Raw genomic sequence first — 18,751 nt, forward strand, 5'->3', positions numbered from 1 at the left:
CATACTGGTAGTTTCTGCTTATCTTTAGAGAGTAGTGAGACCTGTTCAATCATAGCCACTCCAGAAAGACCTTTTCTTAGCCCCTAGGTTCTCCAACTTCTCTCTGCTTGCATGTGTGCATTCCCCTTCCTTTCCTCAGACTGTGGGAGCAGCATATTGGAAGACTGTTAGCATGTACTACTGGATGGGCTTTTAGCATTTGCGTGTATGATTTCCTCAGGTTACTCACAACAAAACCTCAACTTGAAGAGATCCAGAGTAGCTTCTTTTGAGACACATGAAGTACCTGCCTCTGAAGACATCTCTCCAGGCTATGGATCTGGGCATTCGACCCTAAACATGGTGGCTTGGGAAGGTGGTAAGTTTCCTAGGCCCTGACTCACTCATGGAGAAGTTCTGAAAAGAGTTATTCATAAGTCAACAAGGAACGAGGACCACACAGGGAATCTGGTTTTGAGCCAGGGAAGAACACTACAGGTACACTAGAAAGCACTACCTTGACCCTCTCTTCTATCCTTTATTAACTTTTTTTCTATAATTATTTTAAGTGCTAATTATTACTTTTAAAGCTTGGAATTGAAGTAAAAGAATTCTTTGCATATCCCATCTGTCAGCCAGAGGAAGACACCCTCCACAGTTTTGCCTATTTCTTCCAGTTTGTTAGCCTCTATACGTTTAAATAAAATTAACATAATAGTCAATATCTCTTTTAATCATATTGATAAATTTTTGACTTACTTTCATAGATGAGAATTTTTGTTCATGTGCCTGCTTCCATTCTTAATTTTCCAATATATTTATATCTCAACCATACATATATGTATATATCTTTTATGTTTTTGTCACTAGGATTTGCTATTAGGATATGGCTGATCTACACAGTGCTAAGTAAAACTAAGAATTCTGGTAGAACTTTTGTTTTTCCTGAAGTTAGTGATAGCTTCATGTTTTCAATGCCTCATTTGCTTTAAATATCTAAGATTTCCCACCATATTTAATTTCTATTTAAATATCTTCCATTACAATTTTTCACACTGTGAAAGCATCAGATAACTAGCATTTGCACTTCTTGTTTTCCACTAGCCATCCACGTTTCTTATCCTTTTCTTCTGTTTGTCTTGGAAAGCCTGTTACACTCCCAATGCACCAGGACATCCTTCACCCTCATCAGGACTTTCTTTCCACTTTTCTTTTTTTTCTTCTGTGTTTGATGTCCTGTTTCCTGTATTCCAAGGCTTGAATGTCTTTTAATGTATTTCCTCCTTTTGGCAAATGACCTCCTCCAACTGCTTTCTGTGAATGGTGAGTGGAGGTAAAATTTTTAAGACTTCTTATGCCTGATAATGTCTTTAATTCTACCAACACCTTTGATTGGTAGTTAGGAAGAGCACAGATACAAACCGTATCTGTCCTTCATTTAATGAAAGATGTTTCCTATCGCCTTCTAATGTCTCGTATTGCTGTTGAAAACTGAAATGCTACTGTGATGCCCTATCCTCTGTGCATCACCTTTTTCTTTCACTCTTTAAGTTTTTAAGATCTTCCTTTGGTCCTGGCACTCTTTATTATTATTGTGCAGTGAGGATCACTTTTCACTCATTGTGCTGAATACTTACAGGGTCTTTTCTACTGGAAATCTAAAGTCTTTCATTATACAATTTTCTTGCATAATATCCCTTCATCATTTTCTCTTTCTTGATTTTTATCAGTAATTTTTTACACTGCCTGATTCCATAATTTTATTTTTAACTTTTCTCTGGTCTTTTGGTTTCATTTGCTTTCAAAAAAGATGCCTTGGCTTTCTTTGAAATTATGTTTTAGGTTTTTATTTCTTCTACTTTTCTTTATATCTAAGAGTTCATTCTTGTTCAGTCTTTTCTTCTTCTTTTTTTTTCCCAGTACTGAGGTTTGAACTCAGGGCCTTCACCTTGAGCAACTCCACCAGCCCTGTTCTTGTGATGGATTTTTTCAAGATAGGGTCTCACAAACTATTTGCCTGGGCTGGCTTTGAACTGCAGTTCTCCTGATCTCTGCCCCCTGAGTAGCTAGGATTACAGGCATGAGCCACTGGTGCTTGGCCAGTCCTTTCTGATAGCATCATCTTCCTGTTTTGCATTTGGAATGTTTTCCCATCTCTCAGGATATTAGTTAGCTTCCTTTACTTCTGGCTAAAGGGCCTCTTTGCACCTGTCTCCTTGTCATTTACAAGGGGTTTTGTATTTGAACCAGTGACTTCTTTTTTTTTTTTATTCATATGTGCATACAATGCTTGGGTCATTTCTCCCCCCTGCCCCCACCCCCTCCCTTACCACCCACTTTGCCCCCTCCCTCTCCCCCCCACCCCCTTGATACCAGGCAGAAACTATTTTGCCCTTATCTCTAATTTTGTTGAAGAGGGAGTATAAGCAATAATAGGAAGGAACAAGGGTTTTTGCTGGTTGAGATAAGGATAGCTATACAGGGAGTTGACTCACATTGATTTCCTGTGCATGTGTGTTACCTTCTAGGTTAATTCTTTTTGATCTCACCTTTTCTCTAGTTCCTGGTCCCCTTCTCCTATTGGCCTCAGTTGCTTTTAAGGTATCTGCTTTAGTTTCTCTGCGTTGAGGGCAACAAATGCTAGCTAATTTTTTAGGTGTCTTACCTATCCTCATATCTCCCTTGTGTGCACTCGCTTTTATCTTGTGATCAAAGTCCAATCCTCTTGTTGTGTTTGCCCTTGATCTAATGTCCACATATGAGGGAGAACATATGATTTTTGGTCTTTTGGGCCAGGCTAACCTCACTCAGAATGATGTTCTCCAATTCCATCCATTTACCAGCGAATGATAACATTTTGTTCTGCTTCATGGCTGCATAAAATTCCATTGTGTATAGATACCACATTTTCTTGATCCATTCGTCAGTAGTGGGGCATCTTGGCTGTTTCCATAACTTGGCTATTGTGAATAGTGCTGCAATAAACATGGGTGTGCAGGTGCCTCTGGGGTAACCTGTGTCACAGTCTTTTGGGTATATCCCCAAGAGTGGTATTGCTGGATCAAATGGTAGATCAATGTTTAGCTTTTTAAGTAGCCTTCAAATTTTTTCCCAGAGTGGTTGTACTAGTTTACATTCCCACCAGCAGTGTAAAAGGGTTCCTTTTCCCCCGCATCCTCGCCAACACCTGTTGTTGGTGGTGTTGCTAATGATGGCTATTCTAACAGGGGTGAGGTGGAATCTTAGCATGGTTTTAATTTGCATTTCCTTTATTGCTAGAGATGGTGAGCATTTTTTCATGTGTTTTCTGGCCATTTGAATTTCTTCTTTTGAGAAAGTTCTGTTTAGTTCACTTGCCCATTTCTTTATTGGTTCATTAGTTTTGGGAGAATTTAGTTTTTTAAATTCCCTATATATTCTGGTTATCAGACCTTTGTCTGATGTGTAGCTGGCAAATATTTTCTCCCACTCTGTGGGTGTTCTCTTCAGTTTAGAGGCCATTTCTTTTGATGAACAGAAGCTTTTTAGTTTTATGAGGTCCCATTTATCTCTGCTATCTCTTAGTTGCTGTGCTGCTGGGGTTTCGTTGAGAAAGTTCTTACCTATACCTACTAACTCCAGAGTATTTCCTACTCTTTCCTGTATCAACTTTAGAGTTTGGGGTCTGATATTAAGATCCTTGATCCATTTTGAGTTAATATTGGCATAGGTTGCTATACATGGATCTAGTTTCAGTTTTTTGCAGACTGCTAACCAGTTTTCCCAGCAGTTTTTGTTAAGAGGCTGCTATTTCTCCATCTTATATTTTTAGCTCCTTTGTCAAAGACAAGTTGGTTATAGTTGTGTGGCTTCATATCTGGGTCCTCTATTCTGTTCCACGAACCAGTGACTTCTTGATTGACTTCTGTCAATTGTTCTACCTCTGAGCTATGCCCCCACCTGCTTATGCCTGTCTGATAAGCACTCTAAACCTACATGGCCAAAGGCTTCCTAGTGCTCTGCCAGCATATGCTTCCTCCCAGTAGGTCCAGCCCTGAACCACTCTGCACACCTGTCACCTCCACTGGGACCAGCACCTTTCTTCTTGGTTTCTGATGAGGCAGGGCATTCAGTCATGGAGCTCTGCAGCTAAACATCCTTCAGACTCATCAAGTAGGGTAGGAGTCAAAGAGTTGGCTGCTCAACAGAGACTTTGAAGGTGAAGGTGGAGGCAGGGCCAGGCAAAAGCAGAGGTTGTTTGTTCTTGGATGAGAACCCCCTAAACCTGTGTCTCTGGGGAGGGAACCTTGAGATTACATGTGTCTCTTATAAGGTCTGTGGATAATTCTGACTCATAAACATTTTGAAGCTATTGATTTACTATGTTCCTTTCACATACAAATGTGAAAAAGAAAAAGAATGGCTAAATTATGCCCCAAATACATGCATTTAATGACCAAATCAAACCTTCTGTTCACATTTGTGATAAAGGATCTTATCACACAAAACTCTCTGGGTCAGGGGGACGACCATCCTCCTTCATCTCCTCTTCTTCCTCTCTTATTCCCCATTTGCACAATGACTCTTCTTGTTTCACACATGGAATACTTTCCCATCTCTCTCTCAGGATATTAGTTTCCTTTACTTCTGACTAAAAGGCCTCTTTGTTGCAGACACTCTGGGTCAGGGGATGACCTGTCTCCTTGGTGTCCTCTCATGCTCTCTCTATATTCTTCAAATTCAGATTCTCTCAATAGAAATAACCTAAAGAATGGATTTAATCCATATTGGCGTGAAGTGGGACTCAGATAAATCTGTGGTCCCTGGGGCATGATGGGATAGCAAGTGCTAACATGAGGTCAGTATGGATGCATTGGGCAGCAGGTGACAGAGACTTGACCCATGGACTACTTGATATGCAGACAATTGATTCTGCCTGTGAATTATACCTTTATACCCGATTAATACTCTAACCTGCGTTGCTTTACTCAAGGAGGTAGTAGGAGTCTTATTTCTCTCCATTTCTATTGTTCTGGTGGGAACTGAATGACCTCCTTCACGTAGACCTTGATTTGCCTTTATACTTACCTTATCGTTCCTCATAGGTCACTGTCCTCCCACAATGGAGACAGGATTTTATGAGCTTCTCCAGGATATTGGTCCTGGCGTCATGTGTCTGCTGGAAACAATAACTCAACATCCAACAAAACAAAACCAAAGGGTCAGGCATTGTGGTATGAACCTGTAATCCCAGCTATTTGAAAGATAAAAGTAAGAGGGTCAAGATCCAAGGCCAGTCTGGACAAGGTCATGAGACCCTACCTGGAAAAAAAAAAACAACCTAAAATCAAAACGTCATGGCTCAAGTTGTAGAAGGTTGCATGTGAGTCCCTCTGTTCACACTCCAGTCCTGGGGATGGGGAGGGACCAAAAGCTTTAGTTTTAATAGAGCTCTCCAAAATAAATACTTCAATGGTAAGATCCACAACATGCTGACTTACCTGAGAGTAGACTTTTGCAGCTGACAGTAACAACAGACATTGAAGACTCAGCATTCCTCTAAGTTGTTTAAAATCACACCAGGAAACCTACAAGATGGTGGTATTGTTGTCTCCTACTTTACAGCTGCAGATACTGACACACAACACAAGGTGACAACTTATCAAAGGAGACGCTCAAGTCATGAGTCCACCATGCATCCAGGAGGTTCTACACTTGAATCAAAATCACACACCCCATGGGAACTGTCCAGGTCTTCCTGTTGCTGCCGGATGTACGCAAGGAGCAAGTCTTCTTCCTAACTCAGAGCAGGGCATGCTGCTGGCACAAACTCCAAGGATGGCATTTAGTGATTTGTTGACTGTAGCTCAAAACTGCACCTCCCCTCACATCCCCAGCCTCCCTCACATCTTCTTCACCAAGTTGTGCTCATTCTTACTAGCACAGTCTCAACCTCCCTCCCCAAAACATAGCCTCCCACTTGGGACCTGGTTTCAGATCATCAGTCAGTAGCCAGCTACACACCACACCAAGAACCATTTCTCCTTAACTGGCAACATCAGATGATGATGGAGTGTGCAGGGGTGAAAGCAAGAAGGGGTACAAGGAGGTGGGAAGGACTCACCACAGGACAGCTTCTGAGGCCTACTGTGTACACTGTACTAATGAGTCTTGGGATTTCAGGTCAAGGTGGTCTTTGGGCCCTTGGGTGATTATAATGGGGTGGAGGAAATAAGATCTACAAATAAAAGGGACATCAATGTGTATCCATCTTAAACAGCCCTGAGTGAGAAATTCTAGGGTTGTTTCAAGAAAACCCAACTAATGGAGATGTCCAAATCTCACTGAGGTAAGATATATGTGGTTAAGTTAGTTACCAAAACCTCAGGCCAGTTATGGGGCATCTGGATTTGAACCAGGGGCCTCTTGATCTACACTCAAATGCTCTACCCCTGAGCTATACCCCCTTGCCTTGTTAGAGTTCCTTCTTAGCTTATTTCACTTGGTACCACATTCAGTAACTAGTTACTGAATCAATCCTAGAAATTTAGGAAGAGTCTGGGAACTCTTATTGTTGGAGTATATGATATCCTGCAAAAGTCCAACAATTGTAAACAACATTCTAGTGGTAAACACACTGTAAATTTTATTCATTCTTAGCCTAGGAAAATGGACAGAACCACCACCAACTGACTAGAGATATCTATTCTGGCACGGGTTTCCTGTGCCATCCTCCAGAGGCACTTTTTGATAGACTTTTCTAAGTTGCAGCCACACTCTGAACTCCAATACACCAAATTCTCTTCTCCCTCATTCAATATCTTATGGGTGTTGGACTAACTTAGTCAGCCACTTCCACGATCACGCTTCCCAACTAATCGTCAGTTGCATCAACAACACTCATTTATTCTCATGCTCATAGCTCTGCAGCGTGGGTGCCAACCAGCTGATCTAGGCTGGGCTTAGGTGGCTCTGCTTCAAGCTGTGGGTCCATCTGTGCTTGGTTTGTCTCTGTGAGGTGGGCTCTGGGATGCTCCAGGTATGTTGATTCTGGGGTCCCCGCTGGCTGAGTAAGGTGGCACAGGGACACTTCTGCAATGGCAGAAATGCAAAAAAGAGCAAATGCACCCAGGCAAGCAGGATTCAAGCCTCTGCTGTGTCACATGCTACCATCAAATTGTGTAGAGCAAGTCACAGAACCGAGCCCTGATCAAGAGAATGGAAGTGTGTTCCACCTCTAATGGGCAGATGTGAAAAGGAATAGGCAAAGGACTGGGCCAGTGGTTTCGTCTCCTGCGGTCTGTCCTCTTGGTCACAGCCACATGCAAAATATATTCACCTCTTTCCTAAGGCCCTCAAATCTCATCCAGAGTCCAGGATCTTGCGATTTATATTAAATTCTGGAAAGGTTTCTTTCAATCCAGAGATCTATGAACTGACAAGACAAGGTTTCTGTCCCTCTCATTCCCCAAATACGGAGAAAGTTGAGAAACAAACTTACCGCAATAAACACTTACCTCCAAAGACTGGGCAAAATGGCAAGTGCTCGTGGTCATAGAAACTCAAATGCTGGTGGAAAAGTGGTCATGACCCTCTGTTACCTTTCGTTACAACTGAGTCCCCTTCAGATACCAGTACCAGTGGCCCCCATTCTTTTCACAATCATGACAAAGTAACCCACTCCCAAAAGTCAGCCCCACAGTACAAAAGCTTTCCAGGGTTATGGAATGTTCCTGATGAAACCCTGTCTCTGCTCCCTGGGAGCAGCTCCCAGGCCATTGTTCTGTGTAAGTCTGGCCTCCACGTCTGAGAACCTTCCTTTTCCATCTCTTCCTTTGTAATTTCTGAAGAGGTCTTTGGAAAATGTGTGTTTTTTAGTCACCAAGCAGTCTCTGTGGCTTGCTTCCCACCGGTTATCAGTCCCTTTAGGTCCAGGTTGTTAATGCTTTTGTCCATACAGTTCTCGCAAGAAACTTGTAGGTTTCCTGTGTATTGAAGTCCACTTTCCAAACACCAATATCACAATACTTTTTTGACTTTGCTTTCCACCTATCTCAATTATAAATCAGGTACTATGGGGCTACACCCTTCATCTTCCTAGGAACAGTTTTTCCATCTGACATGAATACTTGTCGCCACTTTGATTATTTTAATAAAGAGCATTCAAGCCACACATTTGACTTAGTCTGTTGCCTGAGGCCATATCTTACTGAAAAGCTCTAGGTTTTCTCTTTCTGAAAGTGATGTAGTAATGGCCTCTCCTTTGTTGTGGATTTCATTTTTCCAACTGTGCAATATCTGGGCTATCTAGATCACCTCTGAATTCTGTTCACAAACTAGTCCATTATTATTGGAATTCAAAGCATTGTGCTGTTACCTTGTCAAAGGCAAATTGTTACAACTCATGCATTCAACATTTCGACCTCAAATATCCTCCCCTGATTTTGCAAGTTCAAGTATATGTTCTGCCTTCTGAGTAATCAGAAGCAGCACTTTTCTTGCTCTCAACTGCAGTTTCCTCACCATTTTTCCAGCAGCAAGCATCCTAGAGGTTCTCTCACTTGGAATAAAAACTCAGACACCCAGCAGGAAGTATCCAGGCCTTCCTATAGCTTCCAGATATTGCAAAGAAACTGGTCATCTTCCTAACTAGAGTAGGGTGCTCTGCTGGCACCTTCTCCAAAGATGACATTAGGTGAGTCAATGACTGTAACTCGACTGTACCTCTCTTGATAGCGTCAGCCTCTTCACACCTTCACCTCCAGGTTGTCCCCATCTTTAGCACAGCCTCAGCCCCTGTCCCCCAAACATAGCCTCCCCCTTGAGAACCTAGATTCAGAAATGCAGCTCATCAGTCAATGGCCAGCTTTGCACCACACCAAGTGCCATTTTTCCTTGACTGGGATCATGGCATGAAGATGAAGTCTACAGGGACAAAAGCAAAAGGAGTGCGGGAGGTGGCAAGGGCTCGCCACCGGGGAGCTTCTAAGACCTACTGTATGCACTGTCCTAATGAGGTAGAGGATTCTAGGACAAGCAGGCCTGTGGGCCTATCTGTGATTGTAGTGGATATACAAATAAAAGGGACATCACTGTGACTCCCACATCATGCAGTCCTGGGAGAGAAGCTCTAGGGTTCTTTGAAGAAACCACACCCTAAGTTTACCCACTAAACCTAACTTTACCCAGGGCCTGCCTAACATGAATGTAGTTAAGTTAGCTACTAAAATTTCACATAATTAAGGGGGCACCTGGATTTGAACCAGGGACCTCTTGATCTGCAGTCAAATGCTCTACCCCTGAGCTATACCCCCTGTGGTACTAAGGTTACCTAGTTAATCCCTTTCATCTGTGTGGTTCTAAAGTTAAATTACAACTTAGAAACAGTTTTATAGATGCTGCCAGACCTGACTAGCAAGATGTCTTTCCTCAGCTCTACATCATTTCAGGCTTCTCAGTGAGTTGAATCATTGCTCAAAGAAAACGAGAGACGCTGACTGCAGATCCACAGTGAACTCCCATTGCTTTCTGGTTTAGCCCACAAATTTGCCAACTGCCTCCTCCCTGGGCTCCCAGCCTGCACCTCTCATTTAATGAACACAAAATGGGTGTCATTCAAAAGCTGTCACAGAGCTCCCATAGTTGACGCTCACTGCAACAACTCTGTAGAATCCTTCTTTCCATTGGTAGAGCATCTGAGCTAGGCTATGGCCTTGAAGGTTGAAACCAGTGAGCTGAGGAGAAAGTTTTTCACAGAGGGAACCATCCACCCTCCGCAGTCAGCGGAGGTTTGCAAGAGGAATTTGGAAACATTTGGAGATGCAGGCTAAAGGTATCCAAGAATGCTATAGTCTGAGCTTAATAAGGGATCCCGATGGGATCTAGAAGACCAGAATGCCAACAGGAATGTGGACAGTAAAAGTCCTTCATGAGGTTTCAGAGGGGAATAAGGACTCTGTCAGGAATTAGACTAGAGGCCATGCACATTATATTCCGGCAAAGAAATTGTCTACATTTCGTTCATGTCCTAGGGAAATTTTAAGGCAGTTCAGCACTCAAGTTATGGCAGGAGCATTGTTGGCTTCCTTTTTTTTTTTTTTTGGCAGTAGTGGGGTTTGAACTCAGGGCTTTGCAGTTGCTAGGCAGGCACTCTACCACTTGAGCCACGCCCCCACCAACCATGGACTGAACCTTCTGAAATCAAGAGCCAAAATAAACTCTTCCTCTCCTTAAGTCATGTCAGATATTTTGTCACAGTGATAAGAAAAATAACTAATACAATGTACAATTAATATGCAGTAATAATTATCATTGTTAAATGAAAGAAACAAGAAAGCTTCTGGCAGAGCCCTAAACTATCTATCCTCTACTCTCTTTTTGCAGAAGACCCCACTATCATGGAATCCAGAGGTGAAAAGGCACTTGTTCAAGAAGGGAGTAGGAAGCACATAGATTTGAATCACAGACCACCGACCTTCAGGGAAATGCTGTCCCATCAGTTACTACTCTTCACAAGTTATTACTGTTTATAATAAGCACAGCATAGGTTCATCAACACCTCTGTTCTTTTTGGTCAGTCCATGGGAACACCTCTGCTGCAAACTGAACCCATGCCCAATCCTTCTCCTTCCCCCAAGCCCCAACCTTCTGCCACACAGAAGCCCAAAGCACTGCAGCTCTCATCTACTCAACAGCAAAGACATTGATTTGGAAAACCACTGTTATCCCAGAATGGCTTTTAGAATGATCCAGCACAGTGGTGCAGACAAGTCCCCAGCTGACCCAGTTCTTGCCCTCTTTCTTGCTTGTAGTTCTCAGAATAACTGTAGAATGTGCTGGGGATACACCACTCTGAGATAACAAAGAACTATCTAGAACAAACCAGGCTGCTTCCATCCACCCTAGAATAGGTCATCCCACAGTGCTTCAGCTCAGAGATTCCAGTACCTGAAGGGAGAAAACCTGAAATGGGAGACTCTTGGGCCACTTCCACTGTGGGGAGAAGTGAGATCTTAACTGTACCTCAAACTCCTGTGTGGAAGCCTGGGGCTCCAAGGCAGCAACGTTCACAGGTGGGAGTTGGTTAGTTAGGTCATGAGGTCTGTGACCTCAACTCATCAGTTCATAACTTATTGGGTATTAGGAAGTAGTAGAAGTCATTGGAGTGCACCCTTGAATTATATATTTTGTCCTTGGCCATTCCCTCTACTTCTTTTGACTTCCCAGCCATCCTGAGATGAGCAACTTAGCTCCTCCACAAGTTCCCCATCGTGATTTTCTGCCTCACCCCAGGTCCAGAGACAAATGACCATGGAATGAAACCTCTGAAACTGTGAGCCAAGATAAATCTTTCCTCATTTAGTTGTTTATCTCAGGTATCTGGTTATAGTGATGGAAATCTGACTAACACACAGGACATGGACAGATGAGAACCCATCTGCTCGGGAAGATTTCCTGAGTGTTGGGGGACCTGCTGCTCCAGTGAGTCCTAGGCTTCTGTTGTGCCTTGCTGCCTAGCTGTGAGGAATAAAATTGCTTTGCTTAATTTTCTTTGTAACTGTTCTGTCTCACCAAACTCATGTAAATGACAGAAATTGCAGACTGATAATGACTCCATGGTAGACTTGCCTCATAGGTGCTTGCCAAATTATCAGCCTGGGTGATCATCTGGTGTCTCAGTGATGTGGGAGAATGAGAAGAACGAAGGGCACTATTAAAAAATAAAATTTCTCAGGCCCCAACTCATACCTAACAATCAGAATCTCTGAAGATGGGATCAAGGAATCTGCACATTTAATCTCATTCTTGAGTCATTCTGCTGTCAGACACAATTGACAACTTCTGATTTTGGTCAGCACTAGCATTTTATATGGCTGAAAGAAGAGAAAAAGATGACTACACTAAAAAGCCCACCTGAGTCTACACAATACTTAGTAACACAGTCATGTCTAGAACCCCATATCTGGTTCTGGACACTGCCTCAGCCCAGAAGAAATTTGATCAAACTCCTTTCCACCCACTCTGCCTCTGCTTCCTTCCACCATGTTTTATCACAACCCCTAAACCTGGCAGGTGACATGAGGCAACCTGAAGGTGCCACCAGATGTAGGTAAGATATAAAAGCAAAGTCCATCAGGGGGCACCTGGATTTGAACCAGGGACCTCTTGATCTGCAGTCAAATGCTCTACCCCTGAGCTATACCCCCACCTGCTTATATCTGTTTAATAAGCACCCTAAGCCTGCGTGGCCACGCCCTGGCTGTCACCATCCTGAGTTGCGTGTTTGTCATCATATGTTTCCTCTTACTAATCCCAGCCCTGAACCACTCTGTACACCTGACTGCCACCTCCTCTGTGACCAGCGTCTTGCTCCCCAGTTCCTGGTGAGACAGGGCAGTCATGCAGCTCTGCAGCCAGAAATCCTTAAGTCTCATCTAGAAGAGTAGGAATCAAGGAGTTGGCTTCTTAACAACTATTTGGAGGTGAGGGTGGGGACAGGTCTTGGCATAAGCAGAGGTTGTTTGTTCTGGATGAGAACTCCTAAACCCGTGTCTCTGGGAAGGGTGCCTTGGGATGATGTGTGCCTCTAACAAGCTCTGCGGACAATTCTGACTCATAAACATTTTGGAGCTGTTGATTTACATGTCTTTCCATCATGTGGATATGAAAACAAAAAGACTGGTTAAAGCATACCCAAACAAAACACATGCATTTAATGACAAAATCAAATCTGCTGTTCACATTTGTGATAAAGGATCTTATCACACCAAATGTCTGGGAGGACCCGCCTCTTTGGTCTCCTCTTCCTCCTTTCTTAGTCTCCATTTTCATGATGGCTCAATGTGTCAGACATACCAGATGTCTGAAGAAGTATCAAATCTATAGAAGTGTTGAAGTGAGAGCCAGAGATTTCCAAAGTCCCTGGAAAATGACACCGAATGTGGTCAGTATGGAAAGAAAAACCAGCCAGTGACAGTCTTGAACCAGGGGTTGTTTGATATGTAGGCAATTCAGGCCCCTAATTCATCATAACTGATTATCACTGTATCACCTCTTTGCTGCACCCAAGGACAAAGTATGCACTGTGCTTTTTCCTCCCTTCTAGTGCCCTAGTAGGAACTGACTGACCTCCTTTACCCATACCCATATGGCTTTGAATCAGACAAACAGGCAGCCTTGAATCCAGGTGATCAATGGCTTAGTTACTTTATCCCCTGCAGCCTGTGCTCCTAGATACTCAGCCCTGAAGGATTGGTTTGGAAATCAATCCTACATTCACCCCATTTTCTTTCAGGACTTTGCCTGCAGTTCACCCCAACCTCCAGCACTGCTTTGGGAGCACCTACTGATCCTTTCTACTGTCAAGGTTTCAGGGAGCTCTGAGCACTTAAAAAAATATGGACGGTGGCATAGTACACACATGTAATTCTAGCACCTGAGTGACGAGGTAGGAGATTCAAGAATTTGAGGCCAGCCTGAGCTATGTAGGCAGACCCTGTCTCTAAAACCAGTTGGACACTTGGACTTCTGAAGCATTTGGCGTCCAAGGAGCCCACAGAGCCATGCTCTCCGGCTGGTCACAGCAGTGAGGGTGCTGCTGCACAATGGCCAAGCTCTGCCAGCCCTGGAATGCATTCCGAACTGCCTCTACATCTTTTCTCACTCAGACTGCTGTGTAATGTGAGCCAGGGGCACCTTACTGGCCTATGGTCCAGACAAAGGGAGAAAGCTGCATTTTATGTTGGTCTCTGAGGCTATAAGCAGAGCCATTTTTTCACAGGGTCACACCACTGGCCATCCTCAAAACATGGACACATGGTTCACTGGCTGGAGAACAAAGTTAGGGGAAAAGGTAAGAAAAGAAAACAAGAGAATTTTCCATCCAAAAGTGAGACTGGAGGAGCAGGACTAGTGTCTAGTATTGCTTTTGAAAAGTCAAATACCACTTTGATTCCCTACCCAGTGTACATCACCTGTTTCCTTCGTTGTTTAAGTTTTAGGGTCACCCTTTTGTCCTTGTACTCCATAATTACTCTATGGTGAGACTCACTCTTCACTTATTGTGCTGAGTACTTGAAGGAACTTTTCTAGTGGAAATCTATGTCTTTCATTCTGGATAATTCTCTTACATAATATTCCTCCATCATTTTCTCTTTCTTGAACTTTCATCAGTTAGTGTTTGGACATCCTAGTTTCAACCTCCTACTTCATTATTTTTACCTCATTTATTACCTTTTCTTTTACCTTTTGGTTTCATTTTACCTTCTAGAAACTGCGCCAACTTTATGTTTATAATTTTAAGTATATTTTTTATTTATTGTCCTTTCTTATTTTTAAGAGTTCTTCCTTATCTATAGTGAGGGTTTTTTTATATAGCGTTTTCTTATTTCACATATGGAATACTATCCAATCTCACTCTCTCAGGATATTAGTTTCTCTGATGTTTCCTTGACTTTGTTAATAAACAGGTAGACCAGTGAGCTGCAGTTTCACTCACGTGGGTATAATAACCAATCTCATTCTCCGTTTTCAAATGCTTAAATTATCATTGATTGTTATTATACCGTTGTTTAGGGTGTTAAGGGAATCTGCCAGAGATATGCAGATTGGGTTCATATTTTGACTTTTAGCCGTAGTTGTCTTTAAGTCCATGGAGAGTTTGTGTGACTGAGCCAAGTGGGGCATTATGGGTAAGAGGGGTCTCCTGCATACCAAATAACAATTTTAAATGTCATAAAATAGGGCAGTAAAATCAGATGTTGAAGTCTGACACAGCATGCAGATGCGAACTGACCAGAAGCTCTCCTCCATGGTACCAATGTGGTTTTATTACATGAAATAAAAGTGGCTCTCCACGAGGGACAACTGATCTACCAATTGGATGCTGCTACAAGGAATAACTAATTAAGACAAAAGCAAAACCACCACCTGTGCCTGTTTCTTCCCAAGTGTCATTGAAAGCAGTTCACTTCATTCATCTTCCTGAGAAAACATGCCACAGCCTCACTTACCCCAGTGGGCACTGGGGGTCCCAGTTGCTCAGATGCATACCTGGTGTTTCCACACAAAGCAAATGATGGAGTCCATGCATGAACACAAATAGGTCAAGAAAGTAGCCTAGAGCATAGGGTCTGGCCTCCTGACTGAAAGTGGCTCATGGGCCCTCAAATTCCCAGAAGTTGTAGTGCCAATTTAGAGCCCCCTCACTGTCTACCTATGGTCCCTTCACTCTGCCACACCTTGCTAGCACAGCTCAGTGCTAGGTCCACGTTGGGGGTGGAGAACCAAGAGAAACCAAAGTCTGCCCCTCTTCCCAAGGAGGTGGCCATGTGTGATGATATGAGACTGCCCACAGAGAAGGCAAAGCCACAAGGCAGTAAGGACAAGTACTAATGAGAGGATACAGTCAGCCTGAGGGAAGTTCACCTGCAGCCACAAGATATTAGGAAGCTTTCTCGCAAAGCTCTAAAATGTCTATCCTCTTCTCTCTCCGTTCAGGAAGTCTGAAAGGAGATGGACCCCAGGTGTGCAAAGGCGTGTGTCCAATAAGTAAACAACCGAAGGAAGTAGAAGGCACACATCTGAATCCCTGATCACTTGACCTGCAGGCAAATACTCCACTTCAGTTGCACACTTCACCTCATAACTGTTTCCAATAAGCACCTGCATAGCTTCCTTAATATCGCTGTTTCTTTGGGTCAGTCTGTAGAAACAGTTCCACAGCAAAATGAACTTTATATCTTTCCATTTTCTATCTCCTCCCCCGCCAATTCCAGCTGGTAGTCCACAGAGATGCCTGCAGCCTCTCCTCTCCTCCACAGTGAAGACATCAACTTGGAAAGCCATTAATGTTATCCCAGAAGTGTTTTTAGCATGATCCATCTCAGTAGTTCAGGACAAGTCCCTAGATGGCTTTGAGTGTCCTGTCTCTTCCCTCTTTTTGCTTGTAGTTCTCAAGTAACTGTAGAAAGTGCTGGGTGTGCATCACCCTGAGATGTAGAGGAGTTATCCAGAAGCCCTGGGTGCTGTTTCTACCCCTCCTGGAACAGGATGATCTGTAATGCTGTAGCCCTGCAATGCCAGTTCCCCGAGGGATAAAACCTGGAATAGAGGGCTCTCCAGCAGTATATAAAGTGGGGCATACACAAACAAGACTTCGTCTGGGAAGCTCTCCTGAGTCTATGGGACCATGAATCCTAGGCCTCTGTTGTCCCTTGCTGTTTGTTTGTGAGGAATGACATAGTTTTGCTTAACTCATGTGTGCTCTATGTCACTAAACTGCAAGAGGCAGAAATTGCAGATGGAAAACTGTTGCATGGTGGATCTACTGAACAAGAAGTTGCTAAGTTTGGCATCTCGGCAGATCATCTGGTGTTTCTGAAATGTGGGAGAATGAGAAGAAAGAAGGGTGCTATTGAAAATAAAACTTCTTAGGCCCCAACTTGAACCTAACAAATCAGGAAATCTGCATACGCAATCACACTCCCAGGTTGTTCTAGTGCTCAGACACATTTAGCCACTTTTGATTTTAGTCTGAACTTGATTTTATATGCCTTAAAGAAAAGAAAAAGAAGACAGTTATTCTGAAAAGCCTGCCTGAGTCCACACAACATTTTATAACATAATCATGTCTAGAATCACATTTTTGGTCCTGGAACTTTCCACTGCCCAAACTCAGAAGATGATTACATCAGACATGATTGCCACCTCTGCTTGCCTCCCACCACCTTCTATCAGCACTCTCAACCTAGCAGGTGACAATAAACAACCCGAAGGTAACATTGAGTGTGTGTAAGGTACTAGAAGTACAGCCCCAAGGGGTGGTATACCTGGATTTGAACCAGGGATCTCTTGATCTGGGGACAAATGCTCTACCTCTAAACCAGACCTTTTCTGCTGGGAGTGTCTTATAAGTGCTTTCACCTGCATTACAACCACCACATCGCCTGTGAACTGAAATGTCTATTAATCTCTGGAAAGTTCTAATGGTGTGGAAAATTTGCCTCTCAGCAAATTAGTATCTTTTGGTCTCTTCTTCCATGTGGACCCCTCACCACTTTAGCCTCCTTCACTGCACAATCTTTTATCTCATCTTATTAGTACCACTTTGAAGGCCTCTACTTGAGAAGTCTTGACGAAGGTCTAAGTCATTCCTTCCTTCCTTCCTTATTTGCCCTCCCTTTTTCCCTCCCAGTGGTCCTCAGTAAGCTCTACCCCCTTTAACCTTGCCCAGTACTCTCTCTCCCCCAGTCCTCATCCCTGACACACTGCATGGTTTGGGGCTGTGCTGCCCATCTCCTCCTCTCCGCTCTTCCTTGTTCTCCCCTCAGCTGTTTCTTGGGTTTTGGCAGGACCCTAACTGAACTCAGGGAAGCCCAAATAAATGTATTTATTTGCTCCTAGAGGTATGACACCCATCCTATAGCCCAGAAAGTCACCTCAGTTGTCCCAAAGGGATTCAGACCAGAGGGTCAGCTCAGCTGGAGCAGCAAGGACCAAAGGTGCCTCTTATGCTGACCGGTTCCTGCCTGAGCCACAGCGGCAGGCCCTAGGCCATGAACTTGCCACTGGCCACAGCCTACATCATAGTCTTAAACTGTGCATATACTTTAAATTTAGAATTTTTTTTTCCCTAAGAACACAGCCAGATGAGTGTTCAGTGATACATGTATGGAGGCTCACTGCAGAATCATTGAGAAATCAGAAGCTGTGTCACAGCCAACAGCACATACACAGACATATGACACAGCAGGTGTCTCATGGCAGATGCAATCCCAGCCTCCTTCCCGGCCCTCCCCCCATCCCGGACACTCATAGAAGATACTGATGTACGAACCTAAGTAGCGTACATTGCCCAAGTTGAGATATTTAGTGTCTTATATCTTACTGATGTAAGATACTAAGCAGTGATATTGCCCATGGTGCCTGAGGCAAGTAGAAGAGGGCATTAGAGGTTCAGTGACCAGCCAGAAGGCACAAGGTACCCAAACCCCCAAATGGCCACCCAAGCTCCAAGAAACCAAGATATCATCACACCCACAAGCTCATCATGGATTTGATTAAGCCATTATCGTTCCATCACCTCGTCACTGTCCCTCTCCACTCACATTTCCCACTTCCTCTTTCTCCAGCCTGGCTGCTGTTGTCCGCCATCACACCCACTTACTCACGTGGCCTCTCAGTGTCCTTGTCCTCATCCTTCTTTATTGTGTGTGCCTGCCAATAAGTTGATTTGGTTAGTCAGTCTCTCTACCTGCTCTGCACCTACACCTGTCAGCTGAATATGGCTGGAGCAAAACCCAGTCTTATCCACTCTTCTCATTTGAGACTCTCGGCCAGCAGGCTCCAGGGGGCTCTTAGTGCTCCCTGCGGATCAGTCTCTAGCTCAATGGCATCCATACTCCCAGATGAATGTTTCATGCTTTCTCCTCTCTCCCCAAACCTCCAACAGCTTCTCCCCCAGCTTCAACTCACTTCTGACTTCACTGAGAAAACAAGCAACACAGAAAATGTCCCCCAACTCCACCAGGACATCTACCCACTTCCCAGTGTCTGAGCCCATAAACTCTGCCTTCTGTCCAGCACCAGGGATTACTGTGTTCACAGCCAAGACTGAGCCCTGCACATGAGAGCGGTCTCCCAACTTTTCCCACATGGTCGAAATCATCTCTTCAGTAGCCCTCCGTCTGTTTTGGTTTGGTTTGGGGGTTTTGTTTTGTTTTCTGACAGGGTGTCACTTTGTTACTCAGGCTGGCCTACAACTCATGATCTTCCTGCCTCAGCCTCCCGAGTG

At 43.8% G+C, this 18,751-nt stretch overlaps 2 non-coding genes across 2 annotated transcripts; both read right to left on the reverse strand.

Moving 5' to 3' along the window:
• Window positions 1-9,200: 9,200 nt before the first annotated feature.
• Trnac-gca (transfer RNA cysteine (anticodon GCA)) lies at window positions 9,201-9,272 on the reverse strand. The gene has a single exon. It is a non-coding gene; the product is annotated as a tRNA-Cys (tRNA).
• Window positions 9,273-12,092: 2,820 nt separating this feature from the next.
• Window positions 12,093-12,164, reverse strand: Trnac-gca (transfer RNA cysteine (anticodon GCA)). The gene has a single exon. It is a non-coding gene; the product is annotated as a tRNA-Cys (tRNA).
• Between the last annotated feature and the right edge of the window lie 6,587 nt (window positions 12,165-18,751).

Source organism: Castor canadensis, chromosome 2 (assembly GCF_047511655.1).
Source record: "Castor canadensis chromosome 2, mCasCan1.hap1v2, whole genome shotgun sequence".
Classification (NCBI taxonomy): domain Eukaryota; kingdom Metazoa; phylum Chordata; class Mammalia; order Rodentia; family Castoridae; genus Castor; species Castor canadensis.